This window comes from Moschus berezovskii, chromosome 19, assembly GCF_049115385.1.
Source record: "Moschus berezovskii isolate FMDL1 chromosome 19, NW_MosBer_1.0, whole genome shotgun sequence".
Classification (NCBI taxonomy): Eukaryota; Metazoa; Chordata; class Mammalia; order Artiodactyla; family Moschidae; genus Moschus; species Moschus berezovskii.
The window spans coordinates 24,032,434-24,057,287 of NC_142478.1; positions in this window are offsets into that span (position 1 = coordinate 24,032,434).

Here is a 24,854-nt window from a genome sequence, read left to right on the forward strand (position 1 = left end):
CCTCTTCCAAGACGGCTTATGCCATCCCCAAGTCTGCTGCACCCAGAGCCCCTATCCCTGAGGCAGTCCACTGCTGACCTGTACCTTCACAGGAGTTGCTCAAACACTGTTCTGGCTCAGTCTCTGTGGTGTCCCTGGGTCCTGCTGCACCCAAGGTTTGCTTGAACCTTCTGAGCATCTCTGGTGGGAATGGGGTTTAATTCTGAATGTGAATTTGCCCCTTCTACTTTCTTGATGTGGCTTCTCCTTTTCCCTTGGACAAGGGGTATCTCCTCACAGCCATCCAGTGCCTACCATCTTACTGGGGTTTCTCTGACCTTGGACGTGGGCTATTTCCTCTCAGTTACTTACTGCTTACAGCCCATGTTATCTTTACTAAATAACAGGTAAAGACCTATAGCTAGTGTAAGCTGACATTCTCTCTTATGATCAAATTTTATTTTACTTTGTTTTAGGGAGTTCATAAATTTTCCATATCACCTCATCCTGTGCTATGTGAGTTCTATTTTTCCTTACTGTTTGATGTTATTACTAAGTGTGACAGTGTCATAATCTTGGTTTGTGTACTTCATCAAATTCCAGCCTTTATATAAACAATGTACCATCAGTTAATTTCTAGAAAAACCTTTGCTTCTCTCCAGTGACCATGCTGCTGCTGCTAAGTTGCTTCAGTCGTGTCCGACTCTGTGCGACCCCACAGACGGCAGCCCACCAGGCTCCCCCATTCCTGGGATTCTCCAGGCAAGAATATTGGAATACTGGAGTGGGCTGCCATTTCCTTCTCCATAGATTAGTTAAATATCAGAAAAATAACATAATCAAAAATATACTGATTACATTGTTTGAAGCTAAATAGTTTCAGCTTTTTCAACCAAAGCACTTTGTTCATTAGTTTGTTGAAGTGTCTGTCTTCTAACTCCAACCACATTCAGCAGATGTGGAAATGGATGGTGTTGTATGTCTCCCAATTTTCCCTAACCCACAAAAGTGTGTTGTTTTAAGACATACATTATAAAAGTTTACACTTAAAAAAATTTGTGTGTGTTAGTCTCTTAGTCGTGTCAGACTCTTTGAGACACTGTAGACTGTAGCCCGCCAGGCTCTTCTGTTCATATAATTCTACTGGAGTGGTTTGCCATTTCTTTCTTCAGGTGACCTTTCCGATCCAGGGTTCAAACCCAGGTCTCCTGCGTTGCAGGTATATTCTTTACTGTCTGAGCTACCAGGGAAGTCTGAAAAAGCATACCTCTCTAAGGTATATGTACTTTAAAAAAAATTGCAGTCATAAAATTATGTGATCTGAATTCCATTACTCTATCTAAAAAAGGAAAATACTTCCTAATATCCCTTCATATTTATGACTCAATTTGTCTCATAAATATCTTCTTTGGTAATTGGTATTTTCATATCAACATCAAAAAGAACCTCCTGTTTTATTTATTTTGTATATTTCCTGATCTCTTTTAATCTATGAAATGCATTCATGGTTTAAGTTTTGCCCTTTATTTCTTATTTCATTTGCCTTAAATAATTTCCCACATTTTGGGTTTAATTAACTGTATGCCTATGATATAATTTAAAGTAGTTCTCTATTCCCTATATTTTATTATAGATAAGTTGATTAGATCAGAGGGTTTGATTAGACTTAATTTTAGGCTTTTTTTTTCCTAGGCCAAGAATGTGTTATGAGGCTCAGCATAAATGGTCTTCTCATTTTATGATCTCTCTGCTATAAAATTCTTCATCAATTTTTTACTTAATGTCTTAACAACCATTTAACATTACTGGGAAGATCTATTACTTCATTAAGTTATGCAAAATTGCATTGTTTTAATGTCACCATTTTTTCTGGATTTATTAGATGTGATTACTTCATAAAAAGTTTACTCATCAGCTACTTGGTTACCCTTAGATACATTGATACTAAATGCTTCATTTTTTCATGTTATTTATAAGTTTTCAGAATAATGACTTAATGCCCTAGCAACTTCAAGAGGAACGCTGAATGACCTTTTAAAAACTATTATGAATTCGTGGATTTGTAAAATGTTTGAAGTGTTCATTGCAGTCATTACAGTTTTTCATGTTTAAATCAAACTATATTCAACTGGTAGAAACTATTAGTTTGATGCCCATGACCTTTCAATAGAACTCAAATAGCTTTTGATTATTTTTGCTGCTTTCTGGTATGAGAAATAGTCTCAGCCTTAAAATGTACAGTTCTTACCACAGAACGTGATCTACCACATCTCCAAGAAGTCTTGGCTTATTTTGTTTTTTTTAATTGTAGTGTGCTATTTAGATACCATAATCTCGGTTCTTTATATCTGGTTTGACCAGTTTGGCCATTGCTTATAGGTGTTTCAGCTTTGGAGTGAGAAAATAAACACACATTTTATTTTAGGAGAGAAAATAAATACCTCAGTTTCAATTTAAATTTAAGAATAGAGAATTTTAAGAAATATCTTTATTTTTAATATTTTATCTTCTGAAAATTGTATTTTCTAAAAAACATTAATATAATTACTTATTTTCTACTTATCTATGTATCTATCTAAATATACATATCTATCTACATGCATATCTTCAAAGTAATAATGCCAATATTTTTACTACAAATATTGTCAGTACTGTTTGAGATTTATTTTCAGTTCTTTTTAAATCTGATATATACTGGTAAGGTTGTACAGACAATTTACTGTGTTTTAAGGTCATTAAAACAATTGTGTGGTTAAGCTATCTAAATTATATATAATTTAGTTTAATTTTATTTTGTTTTTTGTTACAAGATATTATTTTATTAGCTTAGATTTACTTTTGTTTTGTAATTATGCAAAATAATTAGAAGGTCTAAATTCTTATCTGTGAAAAGGTATATTCAGAAAAGTATACCTTCAATTTTGTCCTCTTTATATTTCTCTTCTTCCAGTTTGTACATATAAACATTTTTAAACATTTTAAAATATAAGTGTTTGTTTTATATACATATATATGTATGGATTGATGCACATATATGTATAAAACCTTTTATATATGCATTTTACCCCATTCTTACATAAAAGTATCATTTCAGTTCAGTCACTCAGTTCTATCTGACTCCTTCCATCCCCATGGACAGGAGCACGCCAAGCTTCCCAGTTCATCACCAACTCCCAGAGTTGCTCAAACCCATGTCCATCGAGTCGGTGATGCCATCCAACCAGATCATCCTCTGTCATTGCCTTGTCCTCCTGCCTTCAATTTTTCCCAGCATCAGGGTCTTTTCCAATGAGTCAGTTCTTCACATCAGGTGGCCAAAGGACTGGAGTTTCAGCATCAGTCTTTCCAATGAATATTCAGGACAGATTTCCTTTAGGATTGATTGGTTTGATCTCTTTGCAGTCCAAGGGACTCTCAAGAGTCTTCTCCAACATTACAGTTCAAAAGCATCAGTTCTTCGGCACTCAGCTTTCTTTCTAGTCCAACTCTCACAACCATACATGACTACTGGAGAAACCATAGCTTTGACTAGATGAACCTTTGTCAGCAAAGTAATGCCTCTGCTTTTTAATATGCTGTCTAGGTTGGTCATAATTTTCTTCCAAGGAGCAAGCATCTTTTAATTTCATGGCTACAGTCACCATCTGGAGTGATTTGGGAGCCCAAGAAAGTAAAGTCTATCATTCTTTTCATTGTTTCCCCATTTATTCCCCATCTATACTAAAAAATGTATTTATACTAAAAGATGTATCTATACTAAAAGATGTATTTGGTATTCCCCATTTATACGAAAAGATAGTATAGTAATCACTTTGTTTTGCAAAAACAATGAGAAGAATTTTAGAGATTATTCTATAATCATGTTTAAGATTTTCCATATTCTTTTTAGAACTACATCGTACCCCATTTCAAGGATGTGTCATAGTTTATTTTACAAGTCCTCTATGAATACATATTTTGGTTACTTCCTTGTTTAACAAATAGGACAGCAATAAGTCACCTTGTGCATATGACGTGTTTGTTTTTCTAGGATATTTTTGGAAGGGATTCGTAAAGAAAGGATTTTGTATAAAGAGACAAATGAACAACCATTTTCCTATATATTACCAAATTCCTTTTATTATATGTTGTGCAATTATGTATTTTTACCAACAGTATAGGAGTGTGGGTTCCCCTATAAAATCATCAAGAGAATATATTGCTAATATTTTAATACCTTTCTTAAACATTCATTTTCATTATATCTAGAGTAGAAAAGGAATCCTCCCACTTGACAAATACACATCAGGCCACTTTTCCTGAACAACTTTAAATAAGTCTTTTGAATTTAGATGTTCAATAGGTATAGGACTAATGACAGTAATACTTAATTTTGAAAAGAGATTATCTATTTTTCAGAAAGTTTAAAAATTAAGGGACATTTTTAGCAATGGACCCATCTATATGACAGCCTTAGTCTATCATGGGAATCTTATCTGTTACTATTCTGTAAGGTTGTAGGGTATTTTAGGTTAACTATCCCTTTACATCTACTTAAAGAGGTAATCACAGAATGGCTCTTTTCAATGAGTGAGCATGTACAAGAGGCCTGCAGAATTGTCATACTCCTTTTGTTTAGAGTATTATGTTTGGACACTACTGGTGCCCTCATCACTGTAAGGTCCACATGTTCTGCTTTACTCATCTCTGTCATGGTCAGTTTACTACACAGTATCTCAGAACGAAAAAGTCACTGGAGAGTTAAAGAGTGTAGTTGAGGGCAGTTAACCACCACAATGCACCTGTCAGGAGTCCAGCTGGCTCACATATAACTGAACATAAGGCTGATTGGCTCTCCGCCCAGAGAAACCAGTGTATCCTGAAGGGTGCCATATTGACAATTATGGATATGCAAAATTGTTCACACATTCAAGGTTAAGAGCAACTTATTTTGAGCTCATATCTTTATGCAATTCATTTGGTGGCATATGGGGTCATTTTGGAGCCTTGTCTCTAGAGGCAAGAATTGCTGCTGCACTTGTTCAAAATTATGGTTGGTATTCAAATAGTTTAAAAATGATCCTTCTTGATTTTGACCAATCTTTTAAATGATTACTCAGGGGAAATTGGGAAATAATGTACACTACCATCTAAGTAATAAAGTATAAAATTTATTGATCAGAGTTTGGGTGTGACAATGATGAATGATTTCTGATGAAAACAAAATGTCTATTTGATAATAATGTGTCATGGAATAGCATAGGAGCATAAGACTACATAATTAAAAATTTCCTCCTGTAAATCTTGTAAGGGGGTTCCCAACAGTGTTTAGCTATTTTCTGGATTCCTTATTAAAGATAAACTTCCATACATATCATGATATTTTATAATATTTTATAATCACTCTAAGCAAAATCTTTATTCTGTATATTTATGAAAATGACTCATGTCTTGTTTATTTGAGGATCACATAATCAGTTTCTCTCTTGGTGACAGAACAGAATTTCCTTTTATATTACCCTTTGTGTCAGAAACTTCTTTTACTATGTGATATTGTCAGAGTAGATTAATTGAGTGCATAAATTCTTTTTTGAAAGAAAAAAGCCAGATATTATTAGAAATATTTAGGTCCTACTTATGTTAGTAAAATCATATTTACTCTATGTCTGTAAAAAGAAAATACATTTTCAACCATTTCTCAGACAACATGGGGAAGTAGTTTTAGGGAGGAGAAATTTGTTTTTAATTTTTATTGTCTTATTTTTAATTGGATGGTAATTGCTTTACAATGTTGTGTTGATTTAGGCTGTACAGCCACTTGAATTAGCCATGTTATGCATATATCCCCTCCCTCTTGAACCTCCGTTTCATTCCCCCATCCCAGCCCTCCAGGTTGTGACAGAGCACTGAGTTGAGTTTCTTGTGCTATACAGTTGCTCCCCACTAGCCATCCATTTTACACACCATAATGTATATACATCAGTGCTGCACTCTCAATTCATCCCTCCCTATCCTTGCTGCACTGTGTCCACAAATTCATTCTCTAAGTCTTCATCTCTATTCCTGCCCTTCAAATAGGTACATCAGTATCATTTTCTAGATGCCATATATATGTGTTCATATAGAATGTTTGTTTTTCTCTTTCTGACTTGCTTCACTCTGTACAAAAGTATCTAGGTTTATCCACCTCAGTTAACTGCCTTACATCCTGTTGTCTTTATGGCTGAGTCAAGGCTACGGTTTTTCCGGTGGTCATGTATGGATGTGAGAGTTGGACTGTGAAGAAAGCTGATCGCCGAAGAATTGATGCTTTTGAACTGTGGTCTTGGAGAAGACTCTTGAGAGTCCCTTGGACTGTAAGGAGATCCAACCAGTCCACTCTAAAGGAGATCAATCCTCGGTGTTCATTGGAGGGACTGATGCTAAAGCTGAAACTGCAATACTTTGGCCACCTCATGCGAAGAGTTGACTCACTGGAAACGACTCTGATGCTGGGAAAGGTTGGGGGCGGGAGGAGAAGGGGACGACCGAGAGTGAGATGGCTGGATGGCATCACCGACTCTGTGGACATGAGTTTGAGTGAACTCCGGGATTTGGTGATGGACAGGGAGGCCTGGCGTGCTGTGATTCATGGGGCCGCGGAGAGTCGGACATGACTGAGCGACTGAACTGAACTGAACTGAACTGAATATATATATATATATGTATACATACATACACCACATATATACCACACATATATGAATGTGTGTGTGGGTATATATGTATATATATACCACAATTTCTTTATCTGTTTATCTATTGATGGCCATCTATGTTGCTTCCATATCTTTGATACTATAAATAGTGCTGAAATGAACATTGGGGTACATTTGTCTTCTTGAATTATGGTTTTCTTAAGGTATATGCCCTGGTAGGATAGGTGGGTCATATGGTAGTTTTATTCCTAGATTTGTAAGGAATCTCCATAATGTTTTCCCTAGTGGCTGTATCAATTTACATTCCAACAACAGCGCAAATGCCAAATTTAGACTTGAAGAAAGTAGGGGAAAACCACTAGACCATTCAGGTATGACCTAAATTAAAACCCTTATGACTTTACAGTGGAAGTGAGAAATATATTTAAGGGACTAAAACTTATGGAGTGCCTGATGAACTATGGATGGAGGTTCGTGACATTGTACAGGAGTCAGGGATCAAGAGCATCCCAAAAAAAAAAGAAATGTGAAAAAGCAAAATGGCTGTCTGAGGAAGCCTTACAAATAGCTGTGAAAAGAAGAGAAGCAAAAAGCAAAAGGGAAAAGGAAAGATATAAGCATTTGATTGCAGAGTTCCAAAGAATAGCAAGGAGAGATAAGAAAGCCTTCCTCAGTGATCAGTGCAAAGAAATAGAGGAAAACAATAGAATAGGAAAGACTAGAGGTCTCTTCAAGAAAATTAGAGATACCAAGGGAACATTTCATGCAAAGATAGGTTCAATAAAGGACAGAAATTGTATGGACCTAACAGAAGCAGAAGATATTAAGAAGAGGTGGCAAGAATACACAGAAGAACTGTACAGAAAAGATATTCATGACCCAGATAATCACGAAGGTGTGATCACTCACCTAGAACCAGACATCCTGGAATGTGAAGTCAAGTTGGCCTTAGAAGGTTTCAATATGAACAAAGCTAGTGGAGTTGATTGAATTCCAGTTGAGCTATTTCAAATCCTGAAAGATGATGCTGTGACAGTGCTGCACTCAATATGCCAGCAAATTTGGAAAACAGCAGTGGCCCCAGGACTGGAAGAGGTCAGTTTTCATTCCAATCCCAAAGAAAGGCAATGACAAAGAAAGCTCAAACTACCGCACAATTACACTCATCTCACACGCTAGTAAATTAATGCTCAAAATTCTCCAAGCCAGGCTTCAGCAATACGTGAACTGTGAAATTCCAGATGTTCAAGCTGGTTTTAGAAAGGGAGAAGAAACAGAGATCAAATTATCAACATCCGCTCAATCATCGAAAAAGCAAGAGAGTTCCAGAAATACATCTATTTCTGCTTTATTGACTATGCCAAAGCCTTTGACTGTGTGGATCACAATAAATTGTGGAAAATTCTGAGAGATGGGAATACCAGACCACCTGACCTGCCTCCAGGTCAGGAAGCAACAGTTAAAACTGGACATGGAACCACAGACTGGGTCCAATTAGGGAAAGGAGTATGTCAAGGCTATATATTGTCACCCTGCTTATTTAACTTATATGCAGAGTACATCATGAAAACGCTGGGCTGGAAGAAGCACAAGCTGGAATCAAGATTGCCGGGAGAAATATCAATGACCTCAGATATGCAGATGATACCACCCTTATGGCAGAAAGTGAAGAGGAACTAAAAAGCCTCTTGATGAAAGTGAAAGAAGAGAGTGAAGAAGTTGGCTTGAAGTTCAACATTCGTAAACTAAGGTCATAGCATCTGGTTCCATCACTTCATGGGAAATAGATGGGGAAACAGTGGAAAGAGTGTCAGACTTTATTTTTCTTGGCTCCAAAATCACTGCAGATGGTGACTGCAGCCATGAAATTAGAAGACGCTTACTCCTTGGAAGGAAAGTTATGACCAACCTAGATAGCATGTTAAAAAGCGGAGACATTACTTTTCCAACAAAGGTCTGTCTAGTGAAGGCTATGGTTTTTCCTGTGGTCATGTATGGATGTGAGAGTTGGACTATAAAGAAGGCTGAACTCAGAAGAATTGATGCTTTTGAACTGTGGTGTTGGAGAAGACTCTTGAGAGTCCCTTGGACTGCACGGAGATCCAACCAGTCCATCCTAAAGGAGTTCAGTCCTGCATGTTGATTGTAAGGACTGATGCTGAGGCTGAAAATCCAATACTTTGGCCACCTCACGTGAAGAGTTGACTCATTGGAAAAGACCCAGATGCTGGGAGGGATTGAGGGCAGGAGGATAAGGGGACGACAGAGGATGAGAAAGCTGGATGGCATCACCAACTCGATGTACGAGTTTGGGTGAACTCTGGTAGTTGGTGACAGACAGGGAGGCCTGGAATACTGCGATTCATGGTGTCGCAAAGAGTTGGACACACTGAGTGGCTGAACTGAACTGAACTGAAGTGTTTCTGGTTGGTGTGAGGTGATATTTCATTTTAGTTTTGATTTGAATTTCTCTAATATAGCGATGTTGAACATCTTTTCATGTGTTTTTTAGACATCTGTATGTCTTCTCTTGCAGAAATGTTTATTTAGGTCTCCTGCCCATCTTTTGATTGGGTTATTTCTTTTTCTGGTATTAACTTGCATGAATTGCTTGTATATTTTGGAAACTAATCCTTTGTCAGTTGTTTCATTTGCAGTTTTTTTCTGCCATTCTGAGGGTTGTCTTTTCATCTTACTTATTATGGTTTCCTTTGCTCACCAAAGTTTTTAATTAGGTCCCATTTGTTTATTTTTATTTCCATTACTCTAGGAGGTGGCTCACGGAGAAGGCAATGGCAAGCCACTCCAGTACTATTGCTTAGAAAATCCCATGGATGGAGGAGCCTGGTAGGCTGCAGTCCATGGGGTCGCTAAGGGTCGGACACGACTGAGCGACTTCACTTTCACTTTTCACTTTCACACATTGGAGAAGGAAATGGCAACCCACTCCAGTGTTCTTGCCTGGAGAATCCCAGGGACAGGGGAGCCTGGTGGGCTTCCGTCTATGGGGTCGCACAGAGTCGGACACGACTGAAGTGACTTAGCAGCAGCAGCAGCAGCAGGAGGTGGCTCAAAGAGAATCTTCTGTGATTTAATGTCAAAGAGTGTTCTGCCTATGTTTTCCTCTAAGAATTGTATAGTTTCTGGTCTTACATTTACGTCTTTAATCCACTTTGAGGTTTTGTTTTTTTTGTGTGTGTGTGTATGATGTTAGCAGCTGTTCTAATTTCATTCTTTTACATGTAGCTGTCCAGTTTTCCGAGCATCACTTATTTAAGAGGCTGTCTTTTCTCCATAGCATAGGGGGATATATTTGTTGAATTAATTGTTGGAGTTATGCCTAACTTTTCCATATCAGTTGTCAATTTAGGTAATATATGTTGTTGATAACATTATAGCATAAATGAGTTTGAATGAAACTTTTAAATGTCTTTGAATGTTCTTCCTCAATGTCTTGGCATTATTAAAAATTATTTTGTTCTTTTCCTATGAGTGACAATAAATTCATCATATATAAAATGACTCATATTCTTTTAACTTATGTCTCATCTTATAATAAGTTCTTAACCTAAAATTTTGTTCAATTCATTTGAGTTTTTAATGAATCTTTATTAGGTAGAACTCTATTCCTACTTCTATTTATCTATCGATTCCCTAAATTTGCTTTAACAGCATTTCTATGTGTTGAATTTATGCTCTTTGATCATTTGCTACTAGTTGTGAATCTGCTACCTGCTACTTATTTCAAATGAATCCTTGATTATTCACTAAATCTTGAGTAACACCTGCCTCTAGTAAACACTGGGGAAAAGTATGGGCAAACTCCACAATGAAGATACTTTCAAATTACTTGGTTCAGTCACTAAGTCATGTCTGACTGTTTGAGACCCCTTGAAATGTAACCTACAGGATAGGACCCCTCTGTCCATGAGATTTCCCAGGGAAAAATACTGGAGTGGGTTGCCATCTCTTATTCTATGGGATCTTCCTGACCCAGCGATCAATCCCATGTCTCCTGCATTGCAGGAAGATTCTTTAACACTGAACAACTACCTGGGAAGCCCTTCAAATAACTTACATAATACCAAAAAGAAAGGGCACTATTATGAGTGTATATAAAAATATCTTAAGTGTTTCTAGTTTTATTTTTCTTAAGCTGGTAGAACCATATTTAACCAAACTTATTTTAATTTTAGTTTGAACACTGGTGTTCAGTTTAGGTGAATTAGGGCTTCCCAAGTGATGGCAGTGGTAAAGAATCTATCTGAAATGCAAGAGACACAAGAGATGTGGGTTTGATCACTTAGTTGGGAAGATCCCCTGGAGGAGGAAATGGCAACCAGCTCCAGTATTCTTGCCTGGAAAATTCCATGGACAGAGGAACCTGGTGGGTTGCAGTCCATGAGGCCACAAATAATCAGATATGACTGAGCGAGCGCAAGCATCCTTCCTTTAGGTAAACTAATCTACTGATTTCTATTTGACGATCAATTGTTTCTTACTACCTAAATTTTGGCTCCTTTTTCTTTTCTTTGATTCAATTCTTGTTGTCTTTTAAAAATACATTTCTCTAAACCTTGCTTCTTATTTAATGGCCCTCCAATCTAATTTGCATTTTACTTTTTGTCAACATTTAGGTACTTTTAAGCCAACTTTACTAATTTTGTTTTGCTTTTAAGAGTTTCACAATTTTCTTTTATAAGTATAGTGTGTATCTTAAACCCAATTGGATATTTCTGCTTTTTATTTCCTATGTTTTTAGCTAATTATAAATGGATCAAACATACTAATTTACTACAATAATTTATAAAATATTGAGAATATGTAAGTGTTCATTATCTTAGTCTTTTGAACATATATATATATATATATTTATATAACACTATTTTTTAAGTCAGTTAAATGTGAACAGTTGACTCATTGGAAAAGACTCTGATGATGCTGGGAGGGAGTGGGGGGCGGGAGGAGAAGGGGACAACGGAGAATGAGATGGCTGGATGGAGTCACCGACTCAATGGACATGAGTTTGAGTGAACTCTGGGAGTTGGCGATGGACAGTGAGGCCTGGTGTGCTGTGATTCATGGGGTCTCAAAGAGTCGGAGATGACTGAGCGACTGAACTGAACTGAATGTGATAAAGTGAAGGACTACCCCAAACTCTTCACCACTATGTGAATCTACATACTTAGCATTGCTTAGTTGTGGGCGGCTTTATTTCCTCAATCTTTGACTTTTTACTGATTCGTGGCATGAACCTGAAATGACATTGTGGTGAGGTGAATCCTAGGGCTAAAGAGGCCTCATGTGTTTCTTCTTTCTCTCTTCTGTCTCTCCCATTAACATGAAAGCAACATACCTTGTCTAGCCTGTTGGTACAAGGTGGACCCACATTATGATGAATGAGCACATTACCTTGATATTCCCTTTTCCTACCATGTACCACATCATACAGAAGTCACTAGAATGAAAAAATATTGGACTGGACTTAAGGCATGCTAAAGCATTTAGCTGGGCATGAAACTCTGAAGGATTTCAAGACTTTTTGAGCCATTTTTGGTGATGTGTTGCTTTAGATAGAATACGTGTGTCTCCAAACCAGGAGAGTGGAAGAAGTACCCTCTTGGGGAATTTCTGCTTCCTATTTTCACAGTTGTAGTCTCTGCTAGACTAGAGGTCCAGGTTTCTGTGGAGAGATAGTTCTATTAATGGACAGAATAAAAATTCCACTAAAATAAAAGCTAAAGCTGCCACCTGATCATTTGAGTTCTTCCTGCAAGTAGACCAACACACAAAGAAAGGGGCCACTAAAATGTTCAGACTAATTAATCCTTATCATCATGAGATAGTAGTTCTTACTACAGACTGAGGTCAGAGAAACATGTCTAGGACTTGAGATGTACTCTGAACTCATTTATTGATTCCATGATCATAACCATGATTGGGCAGCTGTACCTATCATGCCTAGAAATGGCAAGATAGCTTGACATACCAACAGTCTTGTAAATATTTTCTTCAAATAGTATGACTACTTATTACCTTCAAGAAACATTCATAGTTTGTATGATTATAATATGGTGTAGATCTGAGCTGTGAATGGGTCAACAACAAAAAGAACAATTGGTCCATCCTAATCCCCTTGCTCTTCCCATTTCTGTGCATGTAACCCAGATCTCTAAATGCCAGAACCTGTGTCTCTATGTCTAAAGGCTGTCTGCCTGCACTGATCTGCTCTCCCCATGAACACAGCAGAATAGAAGTGTCAGCAATGTGAAGTCTCTTCCAGAGGGTCATCAGTCAAGGATGGAATACCAAAAAAACACGTCAGATCGTACGCCTCTAAGTGGTACTGCAATGAGAAATGTATACTATACTGGCTTTCAAACTTCCCCAGTAGGAATATACTCAGATTCCCTGCAGTAGTAACATACTTGAAAGTATGCCTTTACTTGGCAGCCTTTCATCTTTTCTGACTCCTTACTTCCCTATTGTTGTTTTCTGAGATCATCTACCAAATAAAACCACTCCTACTCAAAAGTTCACATTTGTTAGGGTGACTTATTAAAAACAAAGTGTTAGCAAAGATGTGGAGAAAAGGTAGTCCTTATACATTGTTGGTTGAAATGTAAATTGATGCAAGAACTATGAATAGCAGTAATGATGACTCCTTAAGAAATTAAAAGTAATACTATCATATGATCCAGTAGTTCCCGTTATGGTATATATCCAAAGGATATAAAATTAAACTCTCAAAGAGGGATCTTTGCTTCCATGTTCATTGCAGCATTATTCATAATAGCCAAGACAAACTGAATCTCCACTGACGAAGAAATTGGTAAAAAATTATGGTACATACCTAAATTAAATATTATTCAGCCTTAAAAAAGATGGAAACCTGTTATTTGCAGCAACATAGTTGAGTCTGGAGGACCTTATTCTATGTGGAATAAGCCAGACAAAGAAGGGCTGTGTGATACCACTTAGATGAGAAATCTGAAATATTCAAATTCAAAAAAACAGAAAATGGAATGGTAGTTTCCAGAGACTGGAGGGAGAGGGAAATGAGAAAAATTGTACGAAATTTCATTTATTCAAGTTTCATAGCTCCTAGAAATGTACTAGAGAGCACAGTGCCTGTAGTTAACACTATATTATATACTTAAGACATTTTTCAGAAGGTGAATTAGGTGTTTTTATAACAAAACTAATATTAAATAGACAAGGCAAGAGCAAATTTTTGAAGTCAATGTATATGTTTATGGAATAGATTGTGGTGATGGTTTCATGGGTTCAGCCTTGTCTGCAAACTTATCAATTGTACATATTAAATATGCACAGCTTATCATATGTAAAGCATGCATCATAAAATGGCTTATATAACAAATTTCACTCTTAAAAATACACTCCAATTTAAAACAAAACAAAGGAAAACAAAACAAAACCTTTGTCTCACTTTGCACATCATTCACATAAAGATATGTATGTAATTTCATACTGTTTCTCCTCAAAAACTGTAAGATAGATACCTTAATATTTACAGGACAAATAAAGTAATTCTAAATGAGAAACTTAACTATAGTATGCAGTGTGATAAGAGCTATATTTAGAGATGTTTCTCTGATTCTTTCTACAGATTTTGTCAATTGTGTTTTTCCTACCTGCTAATAAAAAAGTTCAATGCTTCCCCAAGCACATTCACTTTGAACTCTTAAGAGATAATATGTGCCACATGTATCATAAACATTTCCAATCATACCAAACCTATTCTGAGGAGAGAAGAAATTTCACTTGTATTGTTTGAGAATAAACAAAAATAATATTTTTTTGTTAAATAGTGTGTAGGTTGTTATTTATATGAACCTTAGTATATGAAGGAAAAAAATTATTAAGGTACTCAAATTAGTATGTTGAGCAGAGACTAGAAAAGGGGAAATATAATGAAGAAAAGTAATGGTCATATCTTATATTTACAAGAAACATTATATACTAATAGGCATTTCCACTGAGTTTCTTGAGTCTCACAATAAATCTTGAAATGGGCATTATTATGGCCATCATTTATAAGGGATTAAAACTTTGAGCTATTAAGTGGATTGTTCAGTGTTAAATGCATTTATATTGAATGCATTAAGTTCTAAGGTCAAAACTACTGGTTAAGTTATAATTAAAATATAATGTATTATATAAAGAAATATAAATAAAGCATTAATTAGAGGTGACCTTATGCCTTCATAAGGTCTGCATTATGCAAGGCAGGAGACCCCGGTTTGAAGAAGAAATCCAATCCAATTTCATTTTCACGGCTGAATAATATTTTACTGTGTTTATATGCACATTTTCTTATCCATTCATCCATTGACAGACACTTCGGTTGTTTCCACATTTTTGCTACTGTGAATAATACTGCAGAGGAATGTGTGAGTGTAGATGTAGCTTCAATATACTGTTTGCTTTTCTTTGGGTATGAACCCAAAAATGGGATAGCTGGATCATATGGTTCAGTTCAGTTCAGTCGCTCAGTCGTGTCCTACTCTTTGCGACCCCATGAATCACAGCATGCCAGGCCTCCCTGTCCATCACCAACTCCCAGATTTCACTCAGACTCATGTCCATCGAGTCGGTGATGCCATCCAGCCATCTCATTCTCCATCGTCCCCTTCTCCTCCCGCCCCCAATCCTTTCCAGCATCAGAGTCTTTTCCAGTGACTCAACTCTTCTAATGAGGTGGCCAAAGTATTGGAATTCTACTTTTAATGTTTTGAGAAACCTCAATACTGTTTCCCATGGAAGCTGCACCAATTTACACTCTTATCAATAGTGTACAAAAGTTCCCTTTTCTCTGTATCATCACCAACAATTGTCTCTTGATATTCTAACAGGTGTGAGGTGCTATCCCTTTGTGGCTTTGCTTTGCATTTCTCTAAGATTTAGTGACATCTTTTCATGTGCCTGTTGACCATCTGTATGTCTTCTTTGGAAAAATGTTTATCTAAATTTTCTGCCAATTTTTAAATTAAAATTCATTGTTCTTTTACTACTGAGTTTCTTAAGTTTCTGTGTATTTTAGATATTAGCCCCTTCCCTTGTAGCTCAGTCCGTAAAGAATCTGTCTGCAGTGCAGGAGACCTGGGTTCGATCCCTGGGTTGGGAAGATCCCCTGGAGAAGGAAATGGCAACCCACTCCAGTATCCTTGCCTGGAAAATCTCACAGACAGAGGAGCCTGGTGGGCTGCAGTCCATGGGGTTGCAAAGAGTCGGGCACAACTGAGCAACTAACACTTTCAAATATAGTATTTGCAAGTATTTTTTCCCATTCAGTAGGTTTCCTTTTCATTTTGTTGGGAAGATCCATTGGAGAAGAGATAGGCTACCCACTCCGGTATTCTTGGGCTTCAGTTGTGGCTCAGCTGGTAAAGAATCCTCCTGCAATATGGGAGACCTGGGTTTGATACCTGTGTTGGGAAGATTCCCTGGAGAAGGGAAAGGCTACCCATTCCAGTATTCTGGTCTGGAGAATTCATGGATGGTATAGTCCATGGGGTCACAAAGAGTCGGACATGATTGAGCAACTTTCACTTTCACTTGTACCTTCTTATCAAGCTACCGCCTCCCACCCATTCTTTTCCTCTATTAGAAAGTCTCTTGAAAAAGTTGGATCAAATAGCTTTGCATAGAAAAATTTTAAAAAATTGTTTGGGGTATTGGATTAACACTAATACTACTTCCGTTTATATTGCAGACACGTCTTTACATGGGAGTAGATATAAGAAAGTGAGCATTACCCTGTATTCTCATAATCATTTTCCAAAAACAGAATGAAAGGGGAGTCTCATGGCAACTGATATGAATGAATCATCTACAACAGAAAAAAATCAGTAAATTTCAACTCAGTGGAACACAAATAGTTCTACTGTTTAGTGGTAATTGACCAGTTATTTATCCTAATAACCCAGACATTGCACTACTGTTTTTAACTTGTTTTCTGATTGTATTCATCATATTGACTGACATTTCAACTGAACAACCAATTCAACTTATGTAAATAATTAACAAAAATATTTTATCAACATTTTAATTTTTAAAATCACAAGGGATAATTAGATAACTGAATGTCTAATTTAAAACAGAAAAGGAATCGATATATATGTCATCAGAAATCATAGATAATTCTGTTATTCATTTTTTATCTCTGGAATAAAGTAGCCTTCAATATCCATGAATTATTTCTTATAAAAGAAATTATAAGAAAAACAAACACTTTAATCCACGATTTTATAAAATGAATTCCTTTTGTTACAACTATGAAACTTTACAAAACTATTTTGAAAAGCTGCAAAATGAAAGTGAAAGTCACTCAATCTTGTCTGACTCTTTGTGACACTATGGACTGTAGCATGCCAGGCTCCTCTGTCCATGGAATTCTCCAGACCAGAATACTGGAGTGGGTAAATGTTCCCTTCTCCAGGGTATCTTCCCAACCCAGGATCAAACCCAAGTCTCCCGCACTGCAGGCAGATTCTTTACTGTCAGAGCCACCAAAAAAATCTGCAACTATTATATTTAATAGTTTTTTACTCTTTATTCATAGTTCAAATGATGCTTATATCACTTCTAAGATAATTTAATTGCAAGATAGCTATTAACATCAAAAAATGAATTACTTACCTCTTGTTATTTGAACAGGAAAATATTGCATTATTCAACTTTTCTAATGGAAGGCAAATTGTATAAATAATTTAACTTTGTGAATTTGCAATAACTTTAAATTTTAAAGGGTTTTATAAATGTATATTTTAAATTAAAATGCAATTTGCAGCTGTTTTATCTTTTAATAAATGACATAATCCTTCTTACACACATGCACAACTAAATAGCATATTTGTGCAGTTCAGTGGGTAACATTGTGCCTCTACAATGTTCCTGACTACATTTCTATATGCTAATATATTTATACCCATAGCAGTGAATTTTCTAGACTTGAAACTGCAATCATTAAGCCTTCTCTTTGGTGCAACTCTTCTAATAATGGGTAAAAATTAAGTTAGAAAATAGTAGCTAGAAGTAGTGTTTGAGTGAAATATTAGATATCTGTTGAATATAGCCTCCATAAACTCCATTATGTTTTCCTAAAACACTGACTTCCAAATCATAATTCAGTTTGATTGTTCTTGTTGGTTACTCAGTAGCAACTTGACGCTAGCTGCTTAAAACTCTTTTAGTCTCACTCTTCTTTAGGAAAGTAAATAATAATGACACTAATTCATAGGATTTTTTTAATTAAACAAAAATAAATTGTGTAAAGCACCTTCACAGTGTTGAGCTGAAGAAAATGTTTGTTCTGCCTCTTATATCATAGAGTTTAAAGAGATATTAATAATTTATTTGACTCTTACATGTTTCTTATATTTCTCTCTTTAAACTTTTCTAAAAAGAAGATTTAGATATGTTGAAGAAGGATATGGTAAATAAATATTATATCATAATTATATATAAATAAATATTTATATATTTATATTTAAATAAATAAATAAAAATATGTATAATTTTAAATTATATATAAATAAATATTATATCAAATATTATATCAGAACTACAGAAAATCTGTTTAAATAGAACAAATCATAGGAATTTCTGATAGAAATGGGAGAGGTTAAATTAAGATAATGACATTTAATTTACAGATTTTTGAATGACTAATGCAAAATTTATAAATTTTGATTGGCATCACAGAAATAATCATGGCTTTGTCTCTTAAAGTCAAAATACAGCCTAGGAAACAAATCATTTTAAAACTTCAGTATTCTAACTAAAATCCACAGTATAACTTACTCTCAACTATAAGTTTCTCCTGAATTCCTTAAACTTTTTCACCTGATCAGCACTACTGTTGTTGTTTAGTCACTCAGTCATGCATGACTCTGTGACCCTGTGACTGCAGTACACCAGGCTTCCCTGTGCTTCACCATCTCCCAGAGCTTGGTCAAACTCATGGCCATTGAGTCGGTGATGCCACCTGACCATCTCATCCTCTGTTGTCCCATTCTCCTCCTGCCTTCAATCTTTCCCAGCATCAGGGTCTTTTCCATTGAGTCAGTTCTTCGCATCAAGTGGCCAAAGTGTTGGAGCTTCAGCTTCAGCAACAGTCCTTCCAATGAATGTTCAGGACTGATTTCCTTTAGGATAGACTGGTTGGATCTCCTTGCAGTCCAAGGGACTCTCAAGAGTCTTCTCCAACACCACAGTTCAAAAGTCTCAATTCTTCGGTGTTTGGCTTTCTTTATAGTCCAACTCTCACATCCATACATAACTACTGGAAAAACCATAGCTTTGACTAAATGGACCTTTGTCGGCAAATAATGTCTTTGCTTTATAATGTGCTGTCGAGGTTTGCCATAGCTTTTGTTCCAAGGAGCAAGCATCTTCTAATTTCATGGCTACAGTCAGCATTTGTAATTATTTTCTAGCCCAAGAAAATAAACTCTCTCACTGTTTCCATCGTTTCTCCATCTGTTTGCCATGAAGTGATGTGACTGGATGCCATCATGATCTTAGTTTTTTGAATGCTGAATTTTAAGCCAGATTTTCCCCTCTCCTCTTTCACTTTCATCATCTTTAGGTCATCTTTGCTTTCTGCCATGAGGGTGATCAGCACCACGACTAACCCCAAATCTAGAAAGTAACAGGGGCTTATAGAAAGATGGAAGACCTAAGCAGTTCCTTGTCTAGGACAAAAGCTGCAGACTACAATGTAAGCTAGTAAGTAGAATAAATTAGACTATCTTTCTTTCATTGTCTATTCGAACCTCCTTTGTTGAAGATTAATTGACCAAAAGTATATGGGTTTATGTCTGAGCACTCTGTTCCTTTCCATTGATCTACATGTCTGTTTTTGTGGCAATACTACACTCTTTTGATTACCATAGTTTTGAAGTGTTGTCTAGAGCCTGGGAGAGTTATGCCTCCAGCTTTGTTTTTTCCTCAGGCTTCCTTGGTCAAATCTTGGTCATTTGTTATTCCATATAAATATTAGAATGGTTTATTACATGAGTTTGAGTGAACTCCAGGAGTTGGTGATGGACAGGGAGGCCTGGCGTGCTGTGATTCATGGGGTCGCAGAGAGTCAGACACGACTGAGCGACTGAACTGAACTGAACTGAATCAGTTCTAGTAGTTGTTATGTGGAGTTTTACAGTGGAGAAAAGACAGTGTCTTATGCAAGTAGTATTGGAGAAGATGGAGAGCCACATGTAAATAAATGAAGTTAGAACCCTCATACCATACTCAAAAATGAACTCAAGGTAACTTAAAGATTTGAACATAAGACATGGCACAATAAAACTCCTAAACCAGAACAGAGGAAAAACATCCTCTGACATACATCATACCAAGGTTTTCTTAGGTAAATCTCTCAAGGAAATAATAACAAAAATAAGCAATGAGACTTAAATTTATAAGCTTTTGAACAGCAAAGGAAACCATTAAAAAGAAAAAAAAAGACAAGATATGGGCTGGAAGAAAACATTTACAAATGATGTGACTGACAAAAGCTTAACAGCTCATAAAACTCAATAACCAAAAAACAAAACAAATACAAACAACCCAATCAAGATATGGTCAGAAGACCTAAATACGCTTTTTTTTCCCAAAGAAGATATAGAGGTGAATATGTGCCAATAAGCATATTAAAGGATGCTCAACATCACTAATTATCAGAGAAATAAATGCAAGTCAAAGCAACAATGAGGTATCACCTCACAGTGGTTAGAATGGCCATCCTTAAAAAGTCTACAAATAACAAATGCTGGAGAGGGTGTTGAGAAAGGGAAACCTCCCATACTATTGGTGGGAATATAAATTGGTATATCTGCTCTGAAAAACAGTGTGGGTGTTTCTTAAAAAACTAAAATTGAAGTTACTGTAGTCTTGTCCAATACTTTGCGACCCCATGGACTGTAGCCTGCCTGGCTCCTCTGTCCATGGAATTCTTCAGGCAAGAATACTGGAGTGGGTTGGCATTCCCATCTTCAGGGGATCTTCCTGACCCAGAGAGAACCCCAGTCTCCTGCATTGCAGGAACATTCTTTACCATCTGAATCACCAGGGAAGCCCAGCAATCATACTCCTGGGCATATATCCAGAGAAAACTCTAATTAAAAAGTTACATATACTCCAGTGTTCATAGCAGCACTATTTACAATAGCAAAGGTATGGAAACAGCCTAAATATCTATGAACAGATAAATGGATAAAGAAAGTGTATCAGTTTAGTTCACTTCAGTTGCTCAGTCGTGTCCAACTCTTTGTGACCCCATGAATCACAGCACGCCAGGCCTCCCTATCCATCACCAACTCCCGGAGTTCACACAAACTCATGTCCATGGAGTCGGTGATGCCATCTAGCCATCTCATTCTCTGTCATCCAGTTCTCCTCCTGCCCCCAATCCCTCCCAGCATCAGAATCTTTTCCAGTGAGTCAACTCGTCGCATGAAGTGGCCAAAGTATTGGAGCTTCAGCTTTAGCATCAGTCCACCCAGGATTGATCTCCTTTAGAATGGACTGGTTGGATCTCCTTGCAGTCCAAGGGACTCTCAAGAGTCTTCTCCAACACCACAATTCAAAAGCATCAATTCTTTGGTGCTCAGCTTTCTTCACAGTCCAACTCTCACATCCATACATGACCACGGAAAAAACCATAGCCTTGAATAGACGGACCTTGGTTGGAAAAGTAATGTTTCTGCTTTTTAATATGCTATCTAGGTGGGTCATAACTTTCCTTACAAGGAGTAAGCATCTTTTAATTTCATGGCTGCAATCAGCATCCGAACTGTTTCTACTGTTTCCCCATCTATTTCCCATGATGTGATGGGACCACATGCCATGATCTTAGGTTTCTGAATGTTGAGCTTCAAGCCAACTTTTTCACTCTCCTGTTTAACTTTCATCAAGAGGCTTTTTAGTTCCTCTTCACTTTCTGCCATAATGGTGGTGTCATCTGCATATCTGAGGTTGTTGATATTTCTCCTGGTAATCTTGATTCCAGCTTGTGCTTCATCCAGCCCAGCCTTTATCATGATGTACCCTGCATATAAGTTAAATAAGCAGGGTGACAATATACAGTCTTGACGTACTCCTTTTCTTATTTGGAAACAGTCTGTTGTTCCATGTCCGGTTCTTTTTTCTTTTTTTTATTGGAGGCAAATTACCTTTCATTAATATATTGGTTGTTTTGCCATACATTGGCATGAATCCGACCCGGGTGTACATGTGTTCCCTTTCTTGAACCCCCCTCCCACCTCCCTCTTCCCCATATCCTCCCCCCCCGTGCACCAGCCCTAAGCATCCTGTATCATGCGTCGAACCTGGACTGGTGATTCATTTCACATATGATAATATACATGCTGCAATGCCATTCTCCCAAATCATCCCACCTTCACCCTCTCCCACAGAGTCCCAAAGACTGTTCTATACACCTATGTCTCTTTTGCTGTCTCGTATACAGGGTTAAGGTTACCATCTTTCTAAATTCCATATATATGCGTTAGTATACTGTATTGATGTTTTTCTTTCTGGCATACTTCACTCTGTATAATAGGCTCCAATTTAATCCACCTCATTAGAACTGATTCAAATGCATTCTTTTTGATGGCTGAAAAATACTCCATTGTGTATATGTACCAAAGCTTTCTTATCCATTCGTCTGCAGATGGACATCTAGGTTGCTTCCATGTCCTCTCTGTTATAAACAGTGCTGCAATGAACATTGGAGTACATGTGTCTCTTTCAATTCTGGTTTCCTCGGTGTGTATGCCCAGGAGTGCGATTGCTGGATCATATGGCAGTACTATTTCTAGTTTTTTGAGGAATCTCCACACTGTTCTCCATGGTGGCTGTACTAGTTTGCATTCCCACCAACAGTGTTAAGAGGGTTCCCTTTTCTCCACACCCTCTCCAGCATTTATTGCATGTAGACTTTTGGATAGCAGCCATTCTGACTGGCGTGAAATGGTATCTCATTATGGTTTTGATTTTCATTTCTCTGATTATGAGGGATGTTGAGCATTTTTTCATGTGTTTGTTAGCCATCTTTATGTCTTCTTTGGAGAAATGTCTGTTTAGTTCTTTGGCCCATTTTTCCATTGGGTCATTTATTTTTCTGGAATTGAGCTGCAGGAGCTGCTTGTACATTTTGGAGATTAATCCTTTATCAATTGCTTCATTTGCTATTACTTTCTCCCATTCTGAAGGATGTCTTTTCACCTTGCTTAGAGTTTCCTTTGTTGTGCAGAAGCTTTTGATTTTAATTAGGTCCCGTTTGTTTATTTTTGCTTTTATTTCCAATATTCTGGGAGGTGGGTCTTGGAGGATCCTGCTGTGATTTATGTCGGAGAGTGTTTGCCTACGTTCTCCTCTAGGAGTTTTATAGAATCGGTCTTACATTTAGCTCTCTAATCCATTTTGAGTTTATTTTGGTGTATGGTGTTAGGAAGTGTTCTAGTTTCATTCTTTTACAAGTGGCTGTCCATGTCCAGTTCTAACTGTTGCTTCCTGACCTGCATACAGGTTTCTCAAGAGTCAGGTCAGGTAATCTGGTAGTCCCATCTCTTTCAGAATTTTCCACAGTTTGTTGTGATCCACACAGTCAAAGGTTTGGCATAGTCAATGAAGCAAAAATAGATGTTTTTTCTGGAACTCTCTTGCTTTTTCCATGATCCAGCAGATGTTGGCAATTTGATCTCTGGTTCCTCTGCCTTTTCTAAAACCAGCTTGAACATCTGGAAGTTCATGGTCACATATTGCTGAAGCCTGGCTTGGAGAATTTTGAGCATGACTTTACTAGCATGTGAGATGAGGGCAATTGTGTGGTAGTTTGAGCGTTCTTTGGTATTGCCTTTCTTTGTGTATACACAATTGAATACTACTCAGCCATAAAGAAAAATGAAATAATGCTATTTACAGCAACATGATTGGACCTAGAGATTATCATACTAAGTGAAGTAAGTCAAACAGAAAAAGACAAATACCTTATGATATCACTTACATATAGAATTTAAAATATGACATAAATGAACTTATTTACAAAAGAGAAACAGACTCACAGACATAGAAAATAAACTTATGTTTACCAAAGGGGGATGAGGGTTGGGAGGGATAAATTAGAAGGTTATGAAGAGCTAGTAGCTCAGAAGGTAAAGCATCTGACTACAATGCAGGAGACCCAGGTTCGATCCCTGGGTCAGGAAGATCCCCTGGAGAGGGAAATGGCAACCCACTCCAGTATCTTTGCCTGGAAAACCCCATGGACAGAAGAGCCTGGCAGGCTGTACAGTCCATGGGGTCACAAAGAGTCGGACATGACTGAGTGACTAACACACATGAAGAGCAGATACAAACTACTTTATGTATGAAATATATAAACAACAAAGTCCTTCTGTATGACATAGGGAACTGTTAATATATTCAGTACCCTGTTATAAGCCATAATGTAAAAGAATATAACATAATATGTGTGTATAATTGAATCATTTTCCTGTATACCAGAAACTAACATAACATTGTAAATCAGCTCTATTTCAAGGAGATCCAACCAGTCCATTCTGAAGGAGATCGATCCTGGTTGTTCACTGGAAAGACTGATGCTAAAGCTGAAACTCCAGTACTTTGGCCACCTCATGCGACGAGTTGACTCACTGGAAAAGACTCTGATGCTGGGAGGGATTGGGGGCAGGAGGAGCCAGGGACGACAGAGAATGAGATTGCTGGATGGCATCACCGACTCAATGGACATGAGTTTGAGTGAACTCCGGGAGTTGGTGATGGACAGGGAGGCCTGCCGTGCTGTGATTCATGGGGTCGCAAAGAGTCGGTCACGACTGAGCGACTGAACTGAACTGAACAAAAAACAACATTACCTAAAAAAAGAAGAAAAAGAGAATAAACCAGACATTTTTAGTGAATTGATAAAATTTGGTTATGAGCTATTCTGAGACTGTAGCCATTAAGAATTGTAAATATACTAAGAAGTTAAAGTTCTTTTGGAAGCTTTTCCTTCAGGGACTCCTTCAGGAGTTCACAGGGAAGATTAGGAAGAATTCAGAGAGATACCAGCTGTGGGGTTAGCTGGATGAAAGGAGCAGCAGTCACCGCTAAAAATACTCCCAGACTTATCTTCTCTATAATGTTTACATATGTGTCTGTTCTTGG